Here is a 20335-nt window from a genome sequence, read left to right on the forward strand (position 1 = left end):
ACCAGACTACAACCCACAGCTCAAGAGAAGCTAGCTAACAAGGAAGATACTAAGAGAGATGCATGGATCGCCCTGGGAAGGGGAAATAGATGAGATCTCCATGAGTAGACCGGGGGTGAGGGGACCATTGGAGGGTAGGAGATGGGAATGAGAACATAAGAGAATGGAATGGTCAAACTGGAACAGGGATGGAGTGGGAAAGCAATAAAAGAGATACCATGATAGAGAGAGACATCATGGGGTTAGGGAGAAACCGGGTGCTTGGGAAGTTCCCAAGAATCTGTAGACTACTAGGTAAGTCAGAAAGGGTGGCTGAACTGGCCTACTCTGGTAATCAGATTAGTGAATACCCTAACCGTCATCTTAGAGCCTTTCTCTAGTACCAATAGAAGCAGATGCAGTGATTCACAGCCAACCAAGCTCCAGGAGTCCAGGCGAAAAGAGAGAAGAGGAATTCTATAAGCAAGGGGCATCAAGGTCATGATGGGGAAACCTACAGAGACAACCAAACCAAACTAGTGGAAACTCATGAACTGTGGACCAATAGCTGTGGAGACAGTTATAGAACTTGATCTGCTCAAGGGGCCCCCTAGCAGTGGGATCAGGATCCATCCCTAGGGCATGAGCGGGCTTTTTGGAGTCCATTGCTTATGGTGAGACATCCCAAACAGCCTTGGTGCAGGAGGAGGGGTTTAGACCTGCCTCAACTGAATGTATCAGGCTGTGCTGACTCTCCATGGGAGACCTTGCCTTGGAGGAGGTGGGAATGGGGTTGGGATGGGGGGAATGCTAGGGCAGGGGGAGAAGGGAGAGGAGGGGATCTGTGGTTGGTATATAAAATAAATAGAAATTTTCTTAATAAAAAAAGAAAAGAAAAAATATTAAACTTACTTAAAACATGGAAAAAATGCTCATGTTTAAGCGTTGAAAAGTCAAACAATCAAGGAGTAAGTATTTAATGTTTGGGCAGTAAAAATATCACAGCAAATAAAAAAATCAGAGAGCATTTGTAAGAAAACCAAAGAAAGTCAGTGCCAAATATTTTAAGTTGATGAGCAAATGTCTTGAGATATTAAAGTTAAGTTAGTACCTGTATATGACATGGAGTATCTAAAACTCACAGTAGTTTTTGCTTATGTTATTATAACTAAAAGATGCAACCAATATTAAACTTGTATGAGATTCCTTATTCAGATAAATATGTAAGATCAAAGTCATTCAATTTAGGGTAATTACCCATGAATTACCTAAAGTATAAAATGTCATGTTTTTTTATGTATGTGTGTTCTGTTGTCTCTACAAAGGTTGTGCAAAATGAATGAGGGTGGGAGTTGCTAGTCACCCTCTCAGAGGTATGTGACAGTCACACAGTGACTGTTATTGACACATCAGACTCAGAGACTGAATTTCATGAATCATCTTAGGCACAGGAATAAACTGAACAAGCAAACAGAATATGTTTGCTAGAATCAAGTTCTTAAACCCATGTGCTGTAAAAGTATCCATGTTCTTCAATTCACACAGCTGGGGCATGCTAAGAGAGTTCCATACTGGATAGTGCCCCCCCACACAAGAAGCTATTACAAAGAAGGGGGGTCTTTTGTTGTCATTGTTTGTCAATCTATGTGATCCCAAAAGTCAAGTATGTCCCAGATGCTTTCCATGTCTGTACCTAAGTCAATGCAGTTAATCTTTAGCAGTGAATAAAACTGAAAATGACTTTAGGAGCTATCTTATAGGCAGCTGGGTCACATTTAGCTATGAGATCCCACTAATAAATTACCAACTTATATAGTATTAGGCCTTTTCTTTCCTAGTGCTTTAGTAATTTTCACTGCAAAAATTTGTGTCCTCAAAGTTATGATACTACATGTATGTCCGGAGGAAAAAAAAACAAACAAACCAAAAAACCTGGATAAGTAACACTTTCAGTGCTCCAAGATCCCAGGGTAGCAGGCAAACAACCTTGCTGAACTGACACATTTAAATGGATCTCTGAGAGATAACAATTGGAATTGGCTTTACTTTTATCTGAAAAAATTCTTTCTGAATCTATCAAGCAGCCAATAAAATGCCACGATTAACTACATCACAAGCTGCCAAAAGGTCCAGCAAAATCACGGAAGACAACATCCCTTGTTGTAATCAAAGAGTCATTATTTTCTTTCAATATAGCAGTCTCAGCACTATGATGAGGATGAAATCCTGATTGAAATTGCTCAAATGAGTCAAATTGCATCATGTGTTAATGTAATTGATTACAACCTCCAACACGTTAAGCAAAGCCTAAATTAAAAAATGAATGATGGTTTTGCATTTTTATCCAGCAGTAATGAAGCTTTCTTCAGCACTTCTGTCTCTGTATAAATTCATGGGCATTTGAAGAGCTGATGCAGAGCCAAAAAAGGGAAAAATACATAATATCGTAAGGTCCATCCAATGACAATCAGAATTCAGGTACAAAATATAGAATGATTCCATCTATGAATCCATCTCTGACTCAGACCACAAATGGAATACCGTGAGTCCTAGAAATGATTACAGAGATCAATGTTTTACATCCACTTGATCCTTAAAATAATTAGGAGCTTTGCCTTAATTATCCTATTCACATATTGTGTCTCAGAGCTTTACTACAATGGAACATACTGAGGGCAAAAGCTATTTACATATTATTAGATCTAATGGAAGTTTCTCCCTTTGATGCCTCTCGCAGATGGTCCATGATTTCAAGGGTGATGTTGCTACAAGAGCGTATCAAGAGTATCCTGAGGGGAACCACAAAAAGAAGCCTAAAACCTGAAAAAAAAAAAAAAAAAAAAAACTTAAAAAATGGCATATAAGTCATGGGGAAAAAACTTGTTTTGTTTACTGATACATATATTCTTATGACAAAAAGTACATGAAAATTAGCTGCTGCTATTTAGTAGGCATGATAATAGCTAAGACTTATGGAGATATTTCTCCAAATATGAAAATGAGCAAGTTGCATATATATGAGCAAAATTTCTACTTGTATTAGGGTACATAATCGATTCCCCCAATATTCACAATAAACTATAAGGCATAAAGAAGGAATTCCTGCAATTCTCTGTTGTTTAAGAATTAATGTTTGAAACTGACTGTGTCCTTGTCTAGTAACATCATGATATTATCAGTTCTAACGTTGTATGACCTTTTTATGGTTAATGATCCTTGAAAAGTAACCCACAAATTCAGTGCTAGACTCTACTGCGCTTTTCAACAACTGCATTTTTCAGTGTGGAGCAAATGTGTATCAATCTAGCCTTGCACAGACATACATTAAAAGGCATCATAGGGGTGGGGAGATAGAGTGCTTGCTAAGAATGCATAAAGCTGTAGATTTAGCCACTACAGTATCACAGAAACAAAAAAGAAACATTTAGGGATGGTGAAATGACTCAGTGGTTAAAAGCATGCTTTAATCTTCCAGAGAAACAGAGAGTTTTTTTTCTTCAGAATCTATGTTCACTATCCCATAATTACCTGCAATTCCACCTCCAAACCATCAGTTGCACTCTCGTGAATTTTGGAAATAGACACTTTCAAATATGCATACACACATTTTTTTCTTACCATTCAAATGAAATGTTTTTTTAATTTTTTAAATTTTATTTAAATAACATTTTTTCATTTATTTTGCATATCACATACTGACCAGTTTCCCCTTCTTCCTGTCTGCCTGTTGCCTTGTCTGACTCCCATCTCACACCCACTCTCCCCCTGCTGCATCTACTCCTCCTCTGTCTCCATTCAGAAAGGCACAAGCCTCCCATGGGCTTGAACAAAGCATGGCACATCAAGTTGAGGTAGGACTGAGCTTCTCCCCTTGCATCAAGGCTGGGTGAGGTAATTCAGCATGGGGAACAGAATCTAAAAGACCAGCTAAGCACAAGAGACAGATCCTGATCTCATTGCTAGAAGCTTTACAAAGAGACCAAACTACACAACTGTCATACACATGCAGAGGTCTTAGGGCGGTCCCATGCAGGCTCCCACACATTTTAAATAACAAAATGCATTTAAATATATTGACAAATTTGTGGATAAATTCTAAGTATAATTACATATGTACATATGACTTATGTTCATGGATATAAATATATGCAAACATTCATAAGAAAGTAAATATTTTAGTACTCTTATTACAATTGTGAGAGATTATATGTTAGTGTGGTGAATTGCCCACTATTACTTATTTGAAGTAAGTATCATTTTCAACATTACAAATATAATTTGATGATTTCTTTTTCTATATGATAAATAAGAAACAAACATATTTCTCATGTATGTAGCTGTTTTAAAAGTAAAGCATTTCTCAAAAATTAATTTTCTAAATTTATTTTATTTTTTGAGATTATCATATAATTATACTGTATCTCTCTTCCCTTTTCTAACTCCAAAATGTTCCTAGTAGCCTTCTTGATGTTTTCAAATTCATTACCTCTTTTTCTCTACCTACATACATGTACATGTTTAAACACATACACACCCATATGTATATATTTATAGATTATATATGAATTTATATAAATTCCTAAATATATAATTACAGTCTGCTCCATCTACACCTAGTAATGTCAGAATCTGCACTCACAGAATCTCAGCATCATGACTGCGTAATCATCAACTGGTTTTTGAAGTGGCAGAGTGACCTAGCAAATCACATCTAATGACAAAAGAGTGAACGTAATTAAAATCCATCCTAGGGCAAAAGCTAATAACTGACAAACGAAGAGAAAGCATTAAAGATATGTTAAACGGTGAATTAATAACCTAGAATGCAATAATAACACTCTAATGACTAAATTTATCTGACAGTGCTCCAAATTCTGAAGTCAATCATTTTTCAATCAAGTGTCCAACTATCCCGGGACTGATTAAGAAATGCTAACTTCCATTTAGTCACGGACATTTCAAATCGTTCCATTTGTCGATATTTCACTTTAATTTTTCTCTCATACATTATTGCAGATTAAAATATTCTTCCTTTTGATTTCATATTTCATGGTTCTGCTTCCTTATTTAGCCAAACCTCAGTGTAAAAAACAGTTATGTTCATGAGACTTCTGAACTTAGCAGAGTTTTAATGGATGTGGAACCAGAACTATGGGTGAATTTTCATCTTAACACTTCCTAAACGAATAGTGTCAAAATTGAAATCTTAAACATCTGCCTCCTTCTGTATGCACATAATTTAAGTTACCCCACCTCTAGACTAATTATTAGGAATGCATGTGTCAAAACAAATGATTTTTTCAGTTGCAAACCCATACTGTATACTTTTAGTGATCTCTGACGAAAGTATGGAATATGAAGCATATAGACTGGACTGGGAGAAATGTAAAGTAATGTAACTTAGTGAACAAAGTTTACAGTTCTCTTTCCATAGTATCACATGTTTTGAAGGGCTCACAAAACAATGAGACTTAGAGATCTGGGAAGAATATTTCTTAAAATATGTCTGCATTTTAAAAAAAAAGAATTCTCTACATATGCTCCCATGGGGTGTGAGGAAAGAGGAACCTTTCTCCATGACTGTTGGGGTGCAAACTGGTGCCATTACTGTGAAAATTAGCATGGAGTTTCCTCAAAAAGTTCCAAAGAGATCTACACAGGACCCAGCTCTACTGATTTTGGCCATTTGCCAAAAGATTCCATCTCCAACTATAGAGATATCTGCTCATCAGTATTTATTGCTGCTCTGTTCAAAGGAACCTGAAAGTGGAAACAGCCTAGATGTCCATCAACGGATAGATAATGAAAATATGGTTCTCTCTCTCTCTCTCTCTCTCTCTCTCTCTCTCTCTCTCTCTCTCTCTCTCTCTCTCTCTCTCTGTGTGTGTGTGTGTGTGTGTGTGTGTGTGTGTGTGTAAAATGAGGTATTATTCTTCTATTAAGACAATGAAATTTGGAAGAGAATGGAGTTGGAAACAATAATTTGCCTGCTACCATAATCTTAGTTCTACCAATGGCCTTTAGTTCAACAATAAAAGGTAGGATTCTGTGAATCCCTTATACTTTCATGAGTGATTGTTAATAGGGACAGTTTTATGTGGGTTATCTGCATATAACAAACATTGCTAATGGAATTTAGAGGCTGGCATTTAACCATGTCTCTGGCTCCTCAACATTTCCCACCGCCCCCCTAATGTTTCTGAGGATTAGAGTAGAGTGGTATCAATGTCTTATTTAGACATGAGCTCACATTACTTTCTTCATAATATATTACTAGATCATTTTCTTTCTAATTGATGAATCTTATCTCAGCAATGTAATTGTTTGAGTTTAGAAATATTTTTAACATTTTGTTTACATTACCAATTTTGTGCCACAAGATGCTATAACACGTGTGGACACAAAAGTTATAATTGTGAAATATGTATATCTATGATTACATCTTGAAAGTATCATAAGGAAAAGCAAGGAGAATGGGATATTAAAATGTTACAATCATACTCTATACAACATAAGCCCACTAAAAGTAAGTTTGTAGTTATAACAATATGATACTTGTTAATAATTACAAAATGAACAGTAGAGATGGATTCATTTCTTCTACTTACATACTATGAAATATTTGAAAAGAAAATTCTGAACTTTTTTTGATACTATTATTCTCTGAAATCTTATGTGTTTAATATATTCAAATATTAATGATTATGTCTGTTTCTGAGAGTTTCTTTTTTAAGAGGACATCTGGTCAAGGTGTAGAGAATACAAGACTGATGAATTCTCTGCCATAATAAATATCTACATCACAAAACCACCTTCCAAAGGCTCAGGGATCATTGCACAAGAGGGGACAGAAAGATTGTGTGAGCCTGAGATTGTGAATGACAATAAGAAATTTTTGTTGACATGACAGCAGTATTTTCCAGACACAATAAGGCAGTTGCACCTGAAAATTCACAGTATTCATAACAGCATACTCAAGATCTTTACAAGCTCAAGGCAATGTAATATGTAGTCAGGAGTTTGGGACCAAGTAGACAACTATATAAGGAGCTAGTAATAGCAATGGTAACTGTTGGAGTTGAAATTTTCATATGTTTATTAGCCATTAGCATTTTATAATTTCAGTAGTGTACACTGTTATCACATTTATTGTTTTGGTTATTTGATTTATTTTTAATACATTTATTTATTTATTCTACATTCTTGCCACAGTTTCCATTCCTCCTCTCCTCTCAAGACATCCCATTTTGTTCCCTCCCACTGCCCAATCCACTCCCCCTCCATTTCTGTTCAGGAAAGGGCAGATCTCCCATGCTTATCAAGAAAACATGGCATTTCAAGTTTCAGTGAGACTAAGTACCTCCCCATGTATTAAGGTTGAGCAAGAAGACCCAATATGAGGAAGAGGGGCCCAAAAGACAGTAAGAGAATCAGAGACAGCACCTATTCTTACTCTTAGGCATTTCACAAGATGATCAAGCTACACAATTGTAACATATATGCAGAGTGCCTCAGTCAGTCCCATGCAGGGTCCCTGGCTGTTGGTTCAGTCTACGTGAGTCACTGTGAATACAAGTTGGTTGATTCTGTGAGTTGTCTTGTAGTGTGCATGATCCCTCTGGCTCCTACATTCCCCTCTCCCCCTCTTCTTCAGGATTCCCTGAATTCTGCCTAACTTTGGCTGTAGGTCTGCATCTGTTTCCATCGGTGCTGAATGAGGCCTCTCTGATGACAATTGGTCCAGGCACCAATCTGGTCCCAGGAAATTGCCAGTTCAAAATTGTTGATTTTCTTGTGTATTCTAGATGGGTGGATAACTTGCTAGATGGATAAAGATTTTAGTTTTCCACTATGTATGTTACCAACTCCATTCAGTTAACTATTTCTTTGCTAAACAGGTTTGAAATGTCATGAGATACATTTTGTCCAAAATGGGACTTAATTCCTAAGTGACTAGATACCTACTGGCAAAGTCTTTGATTATTTATCTAACTTGAAACATGTCACTACATTTTTCTCTGGGAATTTCAGAGTATCAGGTCTTAAATCAACATATTTATTTTATACCGTTTTGAATATATATATATATATATGTGTGTGTGTGTGTGTGTGTGTGTGTGTGTGTGTGTGTGTGTGTGTGAATAGAGTTCCATTCACACACACACATATATACATGTATGTGTACATGAAGATATTCAGTTTTACCAGCATCATTATCTAAATATTTTACTTTTTCTCCAAGAGTGTAATTGGTATATTTTACTGACATAAAATGTAAGCCAACATTAACTTCAACCCAACTGCTTTTAAGTTCTGTATGCTTGATTAACTCTATGCTGTTCAAAATTAATAAAATACCTATGGAAGTAACTTAAAGCAATAAAACAAAGTTGTTATAGAATTATTGAAGGAATAGTAGACATGAATAAATACTATTAAAATGATGTGTAAAATACTATAGTTGAATTAAGAACACTCTCATGAATAAGGCATTCAAAATAATGGCTTTAAAAATATTTGATTGCATGAAATGCATGTGATAATGTCCCAGTGATCACTCACAAATGATTCTGAAGTATCCTCATTGCTGGGCTACACCTAAACTCTGAGGTGGTGTCTTGTATGGAACACAGTAATATCAATAGGAAGCATCTATACAAAAGAAGACCTTCCATTCTGCACACATAATAAAGGAAACAGTCACTCCTGCTCATACATATTTGAAAGTCTCAGCAATAGGAATTTATTTATACTAGATAACTAGAGGAAATGTATACACAATGCACACTAGTATACACAAAATCACATCTATAAGAACAATTACTATATACAAAATCAATGATTTAATCAGAGTTCAGATTCAAATAAGATGAAAATCAATTTCTTTAACTGTAGTGTATACTACACAATGAGAAATTAAAAAATAAGAAATCCAGCCAGATGTTAATGGTTCACGCCTTTAATCCCAGGATTTGGGAGACAGAGGCAGGGAGATCTCTCCAAATTTGAGGACAACCTGGTCTTCAGAGTGAGTTCTAAGACAGCCAGGGCTACACAGACAAACCCTGTCTCAAAAAACAAACAAACACACAAAAATCAACCAAACACAAACAAAATAAACAACAAACAAACAAACAAAAAACAGGAAAGGTTTTTTTCCTACGAGCTTACAAAAAAATTGCTTGTGTGTGTGTGTGTGTGTGTGTGTGTGTGGTGAGCGTGCTCACCATATGGAAATGGAAGTAATACTGTCTAAGGAGAAAATGGTACTAATGGGGTGAAGTGTGAAAAAAGGGAGGGAGGGAGGGAGGGAGGGAGGGAGGGAGGGAGGGAGGAACAGGAAATAGGTTTAACATATACTACAAAGGTATATGAAAACTGAGAAGATAATAGGAGAAAAAATGGGAACTGTGAATTCATGTGTAATTTAGTATCCCCAACATAAAGACAAGTTATATCTAAAGTTCATTTCCTAGAAAAGAAAAACATAGTAATGCCATAAAGTATTTCAGTCTGAGTTTAACTATATTAAGAATGATAAATACCTAAAGACTTTATTACTAAGTATTATGGTTTTTATTTGAAAGCTAACAAAGCTTGATGAAAGTTATCATATTGAATTTTTGTTTATTCAAATTAGCCTAATGCAGAATTAACTCATTCCAAGTTCTCATGCTATTTAAAGTAAAATATTACATTTTATATTAAAAGGTAACACACACACACATATTGCATATAAGGAAAAACAAAGCATGTCAGATTCCATTGTGATGAGCCTTGAAGATTTTTTTTTTTTGCTTTTTATTTGCAAATACATTTTAGAAGTAGCAGAAAGAAAAGGTCCTAATGAAGTATATATAATACTCATGCAATTATGCTCAAAACAGATGCTAAGAGCTTCAATTTGCTTTTAAACCTCAAAATGATGCCATTTAATTTACTTTGAACTAATCTTAAAATTATATGGTGTGTTTAAAAATTACAGAACAAAATGCTATGTTTATGTCTCTTTTTATCTTAGAAAAATGGAGAAGTTAAATTTAGGGGTTTTTTTCTTTATCAATACTATGGCTCCTGGTTCTCTTATTATTATAACTTTGCTTTCATTGAATTTTTATCGAGTTCCTGTTGACGGGATTCAATGGTGGTAGCCTTTCTGTAACAGTGTCATTACATACCACTTTATCTGCATCTACCTCACCTCCCAAATAGTTTTGCTTATACTTGGTTACAGAATACATTGTGTGCTTGTATTCAAAACACACATTTGATAAAGTCATACAACTGCAACCACAACGTCCCTAGAATGTGATCAGGCCATGAATCTTATTGTCAAGTATGTTTGTAACATGACTAAGATGAAAAATCATGTATTGTATGTCAAATTTCTCCAGAAACCTAGCTTAGCAAGCACGAAGCCAAACTGGTGTCATTTTTTCCACAGGAAAGAACCTTTTTTGTTGTTAAAGCTGGTATTTCAAAAAGCAGACTTTTATATTAAGTGAATGAATGTACACATTTTCTTGAGAAAAACAAAACGAGATACATTTAGGAAAAAAATATCATTTTTATATAACCAGAATTACAAAAGCATTATGAGAGTAAGATATAAAACTTGATTTTCAGTGTCCTTCCTAGTATTATAAATCCTGCTTTGAAAACAAAGCTTGAAGAAAGAACACATCTGTCACAAGGACTCGAATGCAAGTGGCATTGCCCTCATTTCTTTAAGAGGCTGCCTGTATCTCGACAGGTTAAGCAACTGACTCAAGGTCACCTCCCTAGAACGTTGCAGGCAAGAGCAGACTTCAGACTTGTTTTTACATTAAAGCCAGCCCTGTACTCCACAGTTAACATCATATTGACTTATACACCTAAAGAGAAAATGATACAGAAATTGGTTTGAGAATGAGTGATATAGTGTAATGAGGAAAAGCTAGGTTTTGTTTTGTCAAAGCACTTTTCCACATCTGCAGAACGCTTCTCAAATTGCACTTGTTTTTCTAAACTATGTCAAATTCTATTACTGTTTATTCCTATAATCTTCATTTTTCGAACTACTTACTTTCTGTGCTATTGTTTTATGTCTGGATTCACTCTTCCCACCCCTATGTGTTTGTGTTGTTTTGAGTATCGTTTCCCAACTAAACGTATTTGAACTAAGATTCAGTTATCTGGAATTAAAGGAAGCTATAATGAGCATATTCACATTGTTTTTACTTTCATATAAAATGGTATTATACTGAAGATGTTAAGCTTCACATCTATAAAATAAGTGAATTTGAACATTACAATAGCCTTTCCACATCCTTACATCCTATGCTTGTATTTCATACTCCACCACCAAAATAATCAAAGTCATCAAATGACAGGTGCATAGGAACAGTATTTCCTTTTCATTTGAACGTGAATTCACTGTAAGAAAATAATTTTGCTTTAACTTCACTGAGTCACTGGTGATACATAATTTTTTGCACTGATTTTACAAGAAATCCACCATGTGTTTTTGAAGAAAATGTCTCAAATTATATGCCAAAATAAATAATTCATTACTCTTCACAATATAATAAGTTAATGAACAAATTTTTGTGATATAATATTGCTATGTGAAGAGTACATTTAATTATATGTGCTTATGTGTGTGTCAAACAGTGTGTGTGTGTGTGTGTGTGTGTGTGTGTGTGTGTGTGTGTGTGTGTGTGTGTATAGAGAAAGCAAGGACAAAATCTAAGACATACTGAGTTTTTCACAACACAATGAACAGTACAAGAGTGCCACCTCCTGGATCTAATATACTTAGCAATTTTTTTTTCCATAATGTCCTGACTTTCAAATACATTTAGAATAGGGATATTATGGTATTTTTTTCAATATTTCCCTATTGATCATCACATATTATTTTAAAACTTACTTTAAAAATTTCTTAGAGATCATTTTGTGTGTGGGAGGATTTCCTAGCTATATAGGATTCAAAATTTGCTCAAGTTAGCAACTTTTCTATCAGTGAAACTGACAAAACCAAGCCACAAAGGCAGAGCACAATGAAAGACATATTTAACAGGGAGTGATTTAAATCTACCCTTAGTTATTGGTAATTCAGAGACACACAAACACACATGTGTTTCCAATATCTTGTGTAAAATCATAATACCAGGCATATTTATGGTGCATGATATCACAGCATGGATTCATATATACCTAGGTTTCCTATCACAAGGAAAAAATAATAAAACTTCATGTTAAAAATTGTAATAATACACAATTATTTCTCTACTAATAGGAATACTTGTTCAATCATGTGAGTGGGTAAAGCTTTCTTCATCCTTTGATGCCAGATCTTTCAACAGGAAGAAAAACAAATATGACCTTCCTTCCACAGGACCTCCCACATTGCAAACAGATCTTCTTTCTCTGATTGTGAAACCTAACCAAATATTCTCAACACTGTTTTAAGTCAGGATGATTATTTGTAATTGTAAGTTTGAGTTATGTGTCGCACATCAGTAATTGTTGACCTATGTTCAACAATACATACATATATATATATATATATATATATATATATATATATATATATATATTTAGGCAATGGGAACTGATGAATAACCTTAGGGATAAAGGGAAGCTCTCTGTCTCCAGTTTCCCTCTCCTGTTCTGTCCCCACAGCTCCCTCCCTCTCAGGTTTTCTCTCCCCTCCCCCTTATTCCCCTTTTGTTCTGCCTTTCCTTCACCCTCTTCTTGTCTCTCCTTTTCCTCTCTTTTTTCTTTCTGGCCATCATTTATTCTTTTGGATGTATCCCTGTGATTTAGGAGGTATATATATTATATTTATTTGCTAAATAATTTCCTAAGTCTACAAAGATTTTTCATTATTTTAACATTTCTGTACCCCGTGAGTAAGACTAATCGCATATAAACAGATCAAGTATGCATTAGATTCTTAAATATTTCCAGAGAAATATGATTTGCACAGTGGGTAATATTTTATATCATAATGTGAATGCTCCCAGTCATTCTAACATTAATGGAAATTTAATATGACCAATTTTAAAAGTCTTTTAAGGAACTTCTAATTCACTCTTCCTTTGAGGAGGATTGGAGTCCAAGAATCATAATACCTCCCTATTATCTGTGTAAAATTGTGATAAGACATTATTTTAAACACAGCATAATATCCTTGTCCAGATTTTTGCCCTTCAAACACTATTCACTTTTAAATCCCCTAAAGATAACTTCTTAAGAATATTGAACTGATGGAAATTTGGAAAGTACAGAAAAAAAATGAAAATGTGAACAATGAAACAACCCATCTTAAGAGAGGATTTTAAATGCTTATGACATGGTGATCTCCATGCAATTCAAATAATCAGAGTTTTGGGAACGACAATGTTCCTATCTTATGAATAAAGCAGCAGGGACATATTTTGAGGCTTCTGCTTTAGATTCTTCTATTAGCTCCAATGATGTCAGCTATGAACCAAATTTAAAACGAGTGCAGTTTGTGCATCAGGGATTTGCACCTTGTAAAGCTTTGTGCTTTATTTTCTATATATAAGAACTTAAAAGTTCTTGAGTCTAATAACAAACAACTTTAGAACTGTGTAGTAAGCTCTCTTTAGATGCTCACCTAACAACCATGAAAGTCACAGGGAAGTAAACACACTATTAAAAGAATAGCAAATTTCTCCAAATCTCTTTCTAAGTTATTTATTGAGAGTGTCAGTAAAATTAATTTCAATAGGAGTTTCTTAGACAACTCTACACATTCCAGAAATAAGTATGTATTGTCTAAAGTATTTGTTAAATAAGATCTTGTACTTTAACTAAAACGCAATAATGCAGAGGAATTCTTTTCTCATAATATGATCATTCAATGCTATTAATAGATAATCAGGAATTCCAGTGACAAAAATGCTTTTTATTGAACACGAATATAAGTAGATTCACTCAGAAAATTTTTTTGAATATATTGTGGACTAATAGGCTGTGTAGAGTTAAGAGATCTCTTAAAACAATCTTCTATCAGCAAAAGAAGTGCATCATATAAATTTACTGCAAGGTTCAAAGTAGGAGTCATACCTTATAATTCTTGACCAACAAAGGCCATACACTGACATATTAGACCTTTCAACATCCTTCCAAGATACCAAGAATGTGGTACTATTCTAGAACTATTCTAAATAAGTAAAAGAGCATCATCAAAGAAATCTCTATAGCTACCGAAAGACAGAGCCTGAGTAGTTCGGTATAACCTTCCAAAATGGTTGAATAAATTCATTACCATAGTTAAATGATGGTTTTAAATGTTGAAATATTTTGCTGCTTGTTTTGCTTTGTAATTAAATAGAAATGCCTACAGTAACCAGGACCTAGTCATCCCACAAAATAATGCCTATACAAAGTAAAATGGGAGGAGACAGGTATGGACTTATAGACCAAGTGACTGACCACCAGCTCATGTGGGAGATCCTTAGATTATTTAAATTTATTGCAATGCACTATTTGTGTTGTTATTCACTAAAAATATGTGGCTTTAGTGTCTTTATTCAGTATCTTGTAGGAGGAAATAATAAAACCATGAATCATTTTATAAAATTAAAAGTCATTCTTTGAAAGAGTTAAGGATTCTATAAAGTAGTTCAATCTTTTGAAGTTAGAATAACACTAGAGGCCAAGATAACTGATTAAAGATCTCTCTGATCTATGCTTATTGTCACAAAAGAAAAAGATGAAAATTGTCCTAGTGAGACCAAGGTGAGAGCTACAAACTCAACCAACACTGATCATATTCATGGGATGTTTACAAGATTAAATCAGCAATCCTAAGTGAGTGAGATCAAATTTCCAATTCTAAATTATAAGAAAATGCAACAGCTAACAACTGCATTTGCTACCAGATCAATGGATAAGCAGTATTTGAGTATTTTAGTAAAAACCAATATAAAAACAATATATATTTTCCAAACTTTGGACATGGTGGTGCCATATGTAAATGAAATCAATAAGGTCTAATTACAGATGTTTAATGATTTCAGATCAGAAAAGCAAGACAAATAAGTGAATTATTTTTGTAAAGTTTTGGTGATTTATGTCCTTAACACTCTAAATACTGTAAAGATTCTGATGATTTACTTAAATGAGCAGCAGTAACCTCAAAGGTGGTTTGAGTATCCGATGTGTTTTAAATTCTCTAGTCTGCATTTTCCTTTTCAAGGTAAAAATACTTAAATTCAGTTGCCATTCAATAGATACTATATGTCCCTATTATTATAAGTAGTTTATACAGTTGAAGATACCAGAAACAACACTATGGATTCCTGAAAGGTATGGTATTCACATTTCCAAGGCAAATCACCCCCCCCCCCCCCCCCCCGTGTTTTAAAACCGCTAGTACAACTTCTTTACACTGCAAGTTTCCAGGCTAAGAGTCCTGGGTGTAACAACTCTTTATCCAGAATCCTCTAATATATTTGAATGGACAGATAATAATGAATGCATTTGTATGAATTTGATGCATTTACTGCTGCTATATAGAATTCTGGGACAGAGTTACTAGAACTTGCTTGTTGTTTTGTTGGTTTGTTTAGTATGTGGGTCTGCAAGCTGGAAGCTCTGGAGCTGGCCCTCATAGCTGGAGGCAACCAGATGTGCATAACACCATGGTAGAAGAGCAAAAGTGGAGAGAGTTCCTGTGGTTGAGGCAGCACCCAGTCTGGAAATCACTTAGTAACAACTATCTTTTGAGATGACTAATCCAGGTCTGTGAGGGCCAGAACTCACTCCTGACACACAGAACTTTCTTAGGGTAGATTCATTGTGAACAAATGTCTTTTTTTGTTGTTGTTGTTTTGTTTTGCTTTTGTTTGTTTGCTTTTTGAGACAGGGTTTCTCTGTGTAGCTTTGTGCCTTTCCTGGATCTCGCTCTGTAGACCAGGCTAGCCTCAGACTCACAAAGATCCGCCTGCCTCTGCCTCCTGAGTGCTGGGATTAAAGGTGTGTGCCACCACCGCCCGGCTGAATCAATGTTTTTTAAAGCTCATATCTAGGAAATCCTCAACATGAACTGTTGAGAAGAAAGATCACAGCAAATATGACAGGAAATCAATTATATACTGGAGACTATGGACCCATGTGATTCTTGGTTTTTAAAGCAATAGTGTGTATTATATTTCTTTATGATATGACATTGTATTTAATTAAAGCAACACAGGATAAGTAGTAAATATTGTCCATTTAAAAAAATGTTGCTAAGAAATTGGCTTGTTCCCACAATTATGACATTAGAATTTATGACTAAAAACTTCAGGAATGGTTAATTAAATATTATTTGTATCAGTTTACTAAACCAGCATAATTCCTAACTATATTCTGAATATTTATTCTTACACTACAGATAAATGTGGCTCTCATGCCTATCAAAGAAACTTCTCTTTGCATCAAATAGAGACAATTACAGAAAACTGTAAATGATCAAAATGCACAAAACAAGGGTTTCTATGGTGCCCAGACCCAACAGACACATCTGTAACACTACTCCTGCTCCTCAGGCTTAGGGAACATCTTTCAGGTGGGGATAGAAAGATGGAAAGAGTTAGAGGAACAGGAAATGTGCTACGAGATTGCATCTCCTAGCAGAGTCTGGAAAACTATACTCATGAACTCTCATCAACATGGCTTCTTAAACAATACTTGACTAAAGAGGATGTCAACAAACATGCTACCATAAAAGTGAGAAGCATCATCACTTGACTAAAGAGGATGTCAACAAACATGCTACCATAAAAGTGAGAAGCATCATCACGGAAGTGTAGAGTTGTGGACACCTAAGGAATGCTGGTAGTGGGATAAAGAGTATTTCCAAAGAGCTCTGAAATTGGATATCTAACATCAAATGAGCAGCCCTGATATCATATATAGACAACGGACACTACATGTACTGAGCAGGTTCTTTTTTTTTTTTTTTTGTATTTAGAACTGTATATATATACATACATATACACATACATATATGTGTATACATACAAGTAATTAAAAAGTGGCTATGAATTTGACAGGGAGAGAAAGTTCTGAGCATATGCTACAGGAAGATACAGTGTCCATGTTATCTCAGGTCTCTGGTTACTAAAGTTGAGACACAGAAATGTGGATGGCCAAGAATTTTCAACATGGGAATGGTCTTTAGTTCCAATCCAGTGTTTTACTAAAACCAGAGAAAGGAAAAAAATTATCCTAATAACTACAATACTTTAAGGTTCACTATTACATGACCACTATCAGGAGTAAGAGTCAGACTATTTCTTCTGGGGTCACTGAGCAGCCATGTCCCTGCTTTTGCCTTGACATTCATTGATCATTCTGGGACAGGAAAGATTATCAGAGCATCATATTGATCTAAGCTTCTCTAAGAATCTCTTTAACATTTCCTCAGAGAAATTATTGGCTAAGGGTATGAGATTACTGAACTTAAGGCTAACATTTTAATTTTTTTTGTATATTGCTTTTCAATTAGATTATATCTGGACCTATTGTCTAGAGTAGATAATCAGAAATGCTTCAAAACCAGATTGAAAACTGCACATTAACCAACAAATGGAAAACAAAAATCAATCTTATCTGATGTGGTGGATTTTAGTGAAGTAATTTCACTTATCCCTTCTCTCTGAAAACAGGTTCATAAACATATAATTTATGTGTTTAAGATAAAAGGTAAATAATCCATCAGTAATAATTATCTAATCTAAAAATACTTCTTGAATAATACTCAGGAGTACATTTTTTCTTTGTTTTCTGCTTTTTAAGAAAAGAAATTGAAGCAAAAGAAAAAACTTTTACTTATGCATATAAAACCCTTGTTTTTATTCTTACTACATTCCTGAACTTTTTAAAGCTCTTTTTTATTAAAACTAATTTGACAATGATTGTTTTTTAATCATTTTCCTTTAGGGAGTATCTCCAGCATGTTGTGTTTGGGCATAAAGTAAAGATAAATCTATTTCCCTTGTATTAATACATCATCCTTTTGCATGTTATTTAATTGAATGATTTAAATAAAGTACGTATTGAAGCTATCATAAATAGTCACTGGAGTAGCACTGCCTTTCTTGGTAAGCATACAAGTATTTTAAAAGCCCAATTATTATGGTTGTTGAAAATAGTATGAAACATTGGTTAATATGTCACATCTGTCATGTAGAAGTAAATTATGAAAGATTCTGCCACTATAATGTCTTGTCAGCAATTAATTTATTCTGAAAAAGTAAATTTGAAAGTGCATTCATAGGTAAAACTGTTATGTATTACTACAGACAGTTCAAAAACTTCGAAATAGGATTTCATATCTTTCAACAAAAGTTTATTAGTATTATTTTCACTCACCTATTTTTTACTTAATCATATATATAATACCACACTTTTACCCTAGGAAGGATTTGCATTTTCTTTTAATAATCATTCTCTGTAACAATTAGACTGAAATCTTAATAATTATGACTTATGCAATATTTAGAAAATGAATTAGTAGTTAGAAAATGAATTAATTATTTGGAAACAAATGCCAGTATTTCCATCAAAATGCAATCACAAATTTATTTAGAAAATGTTGTTTCTTGTATAAAATCAAAATACCAAAATACAGTCCTTTAGGCCCTCTGAGCAGTACCATGGTGGTCAGAAAGAACAAGTGCTAAGCTAAGGTGGCAAAAAGTGAACTAAGAAGGAAGTGTGTGAACAATTCTCTAAGAAAAATTAGCATACTGTGAAAACTCCACCTATGTCCAGCATTAGAAACACTGGGAAAGCCGGGCGGTGGTGGCGCACGCCTTTAATCCCAGCACCCAGGAGGCAGAGCCAGGCAGATCTCTGTGAGTTTGAGGCCACCCTGGCCTACCAAGTGAGTTCCAGGAAAGGCACAAAGCTACACAGAGAAACCCTGTCTCGAAAAGCCAAATAAAAAAGAAAAGAAAAGAAAAAAAAAAAAGAAAGAAAAGAAACACTGGGAATATATTAGTCACAAAGAACCAAAATTGCATGACCTCAAGGGTCATGTGCTAGAAGTGAGCCTTGCTGATCTACAGAATGGTGAAGATTCATTTAGAAAATCAGGCTAATTGCTAGGGATGTTCAGGGTGAGAAGGGCAGGCATGCTGAGTAACTTCCATGGCATGGGTCTTACCAAGCACAAATTGTGCTCTATGGTCAAGTAGCAGACCATGATTATAGCTCATATTGACGTCAAGACAACTGAAGATTATTTGCTCCTTCTATTTTGTGTTTGTGTAACGGCAACAGACAACAAGTAGATATGCAAAGCATCCTGTGAACAGCATCAACAGGTCTGTCAGATCCAGAACAAAGTTTTAGAAATCATGACCCAAGAAGTGAAGACAAGTAAATTTAAGGAAGTGGGAAGGGCATAGAAAAGGCTTCCCAGTCCATTTATCCTCGCCACAATTTCTTACTTTGAAAAATAAAAATGTGGAATAAATCCAAGTTTGAATTGTGAAAACTCTTGGAGCTTTATGATGCAGGTAGTAGCTCTGGAATGGCAGACGCTAAGGGGCACGAAGCCGATGTATGTGACCTACCATCCCAGAATCTGGGTAAAACCCCACAGTTGCAATAGTTACAAATAACATATCATATTTGTGAGAAATATCAAAGGCAAAAAGCAAAATACTAATAAGCAACAATTATTTTGCACAATCTTTCTATGTGTTCCTGGCTGGCCTGGTGTTCCTTTTGTAGATCGGGCTGGCCTTTAACTCACAGAGATCTACCTGTCTCTGCCTCCCCAGTGTAGGGATGGAAATGATAAAGATACGATGGATAAGGGAACACCATCTCATAAAGGCATGGGTCTTCACACCCAGTGAAAAAAAACATATTTTATAACCCAATTTTAAAATATAAGGAAGAATTTACAGAAAACTAACAGAAGTAGCTATTCAAATACATAAACACTTTCATGGTCAGTGGCTGATCTTGGCTCTTAGGACATTGAAGACCTTCACAAATGATTTTTCGTTATATGTTTATCTACACTTCTGAATGATTGACCATGAAAAAAAAACAGAACTGTTTCAAGAAAGGGAGTATAGAAACATGTATAAAAAATAACAGGTTTATATTTATAATTTATAAGAACTAATTTCTTTGTGACAATAGTTAGGACCCAAAATATATAGAAAAAATATCTTGGATAGAATTTTTCCAAGGAATAACAGATCCAGTTATGTTTTATCATTGCTTTTAGAAGAGAGGGTCCCCATATGACTGTTTCTGTAGAATACTTATTTTTGGCAAAATGACACAGACTCTCTTCCTTTATGTACTTATTTATTTATCTATGCTATGCTTC

General features: G+C 34.7%; 1 pseudogene; it reads left to right on the forward strand.

Annotated features, from left to right (window-relative positions):
* The first annotated feature begins 14682 nt into the window (after positions 1–14682).
* On the forward strand, positions 14683–19600 carry LOC121832440 (small ribosomal subunit protein eS1 pseudogene; annotated as a pseudogene).
* Positions 19601–20335: the final 735 nt, after the last annotated feature.

The sequence above is a fragment of the Peromyscus maniculatus genome, chromosome 9, assembly GCF_049852395.1.
Source record: "Peromyscus maniculatus bairdii isolate BWxNUB_F1_BW_parent chromosome 9, HU_Pman_BW_mat_3.1, whole genome shotgun sequence".
Classification (NCBI taxonomy): Eukaryota; Metazoa; Chordata; class Mammalia; order Rodentia; family Cricetidae; genus Peromyscus; species Peromyscus maniculatus.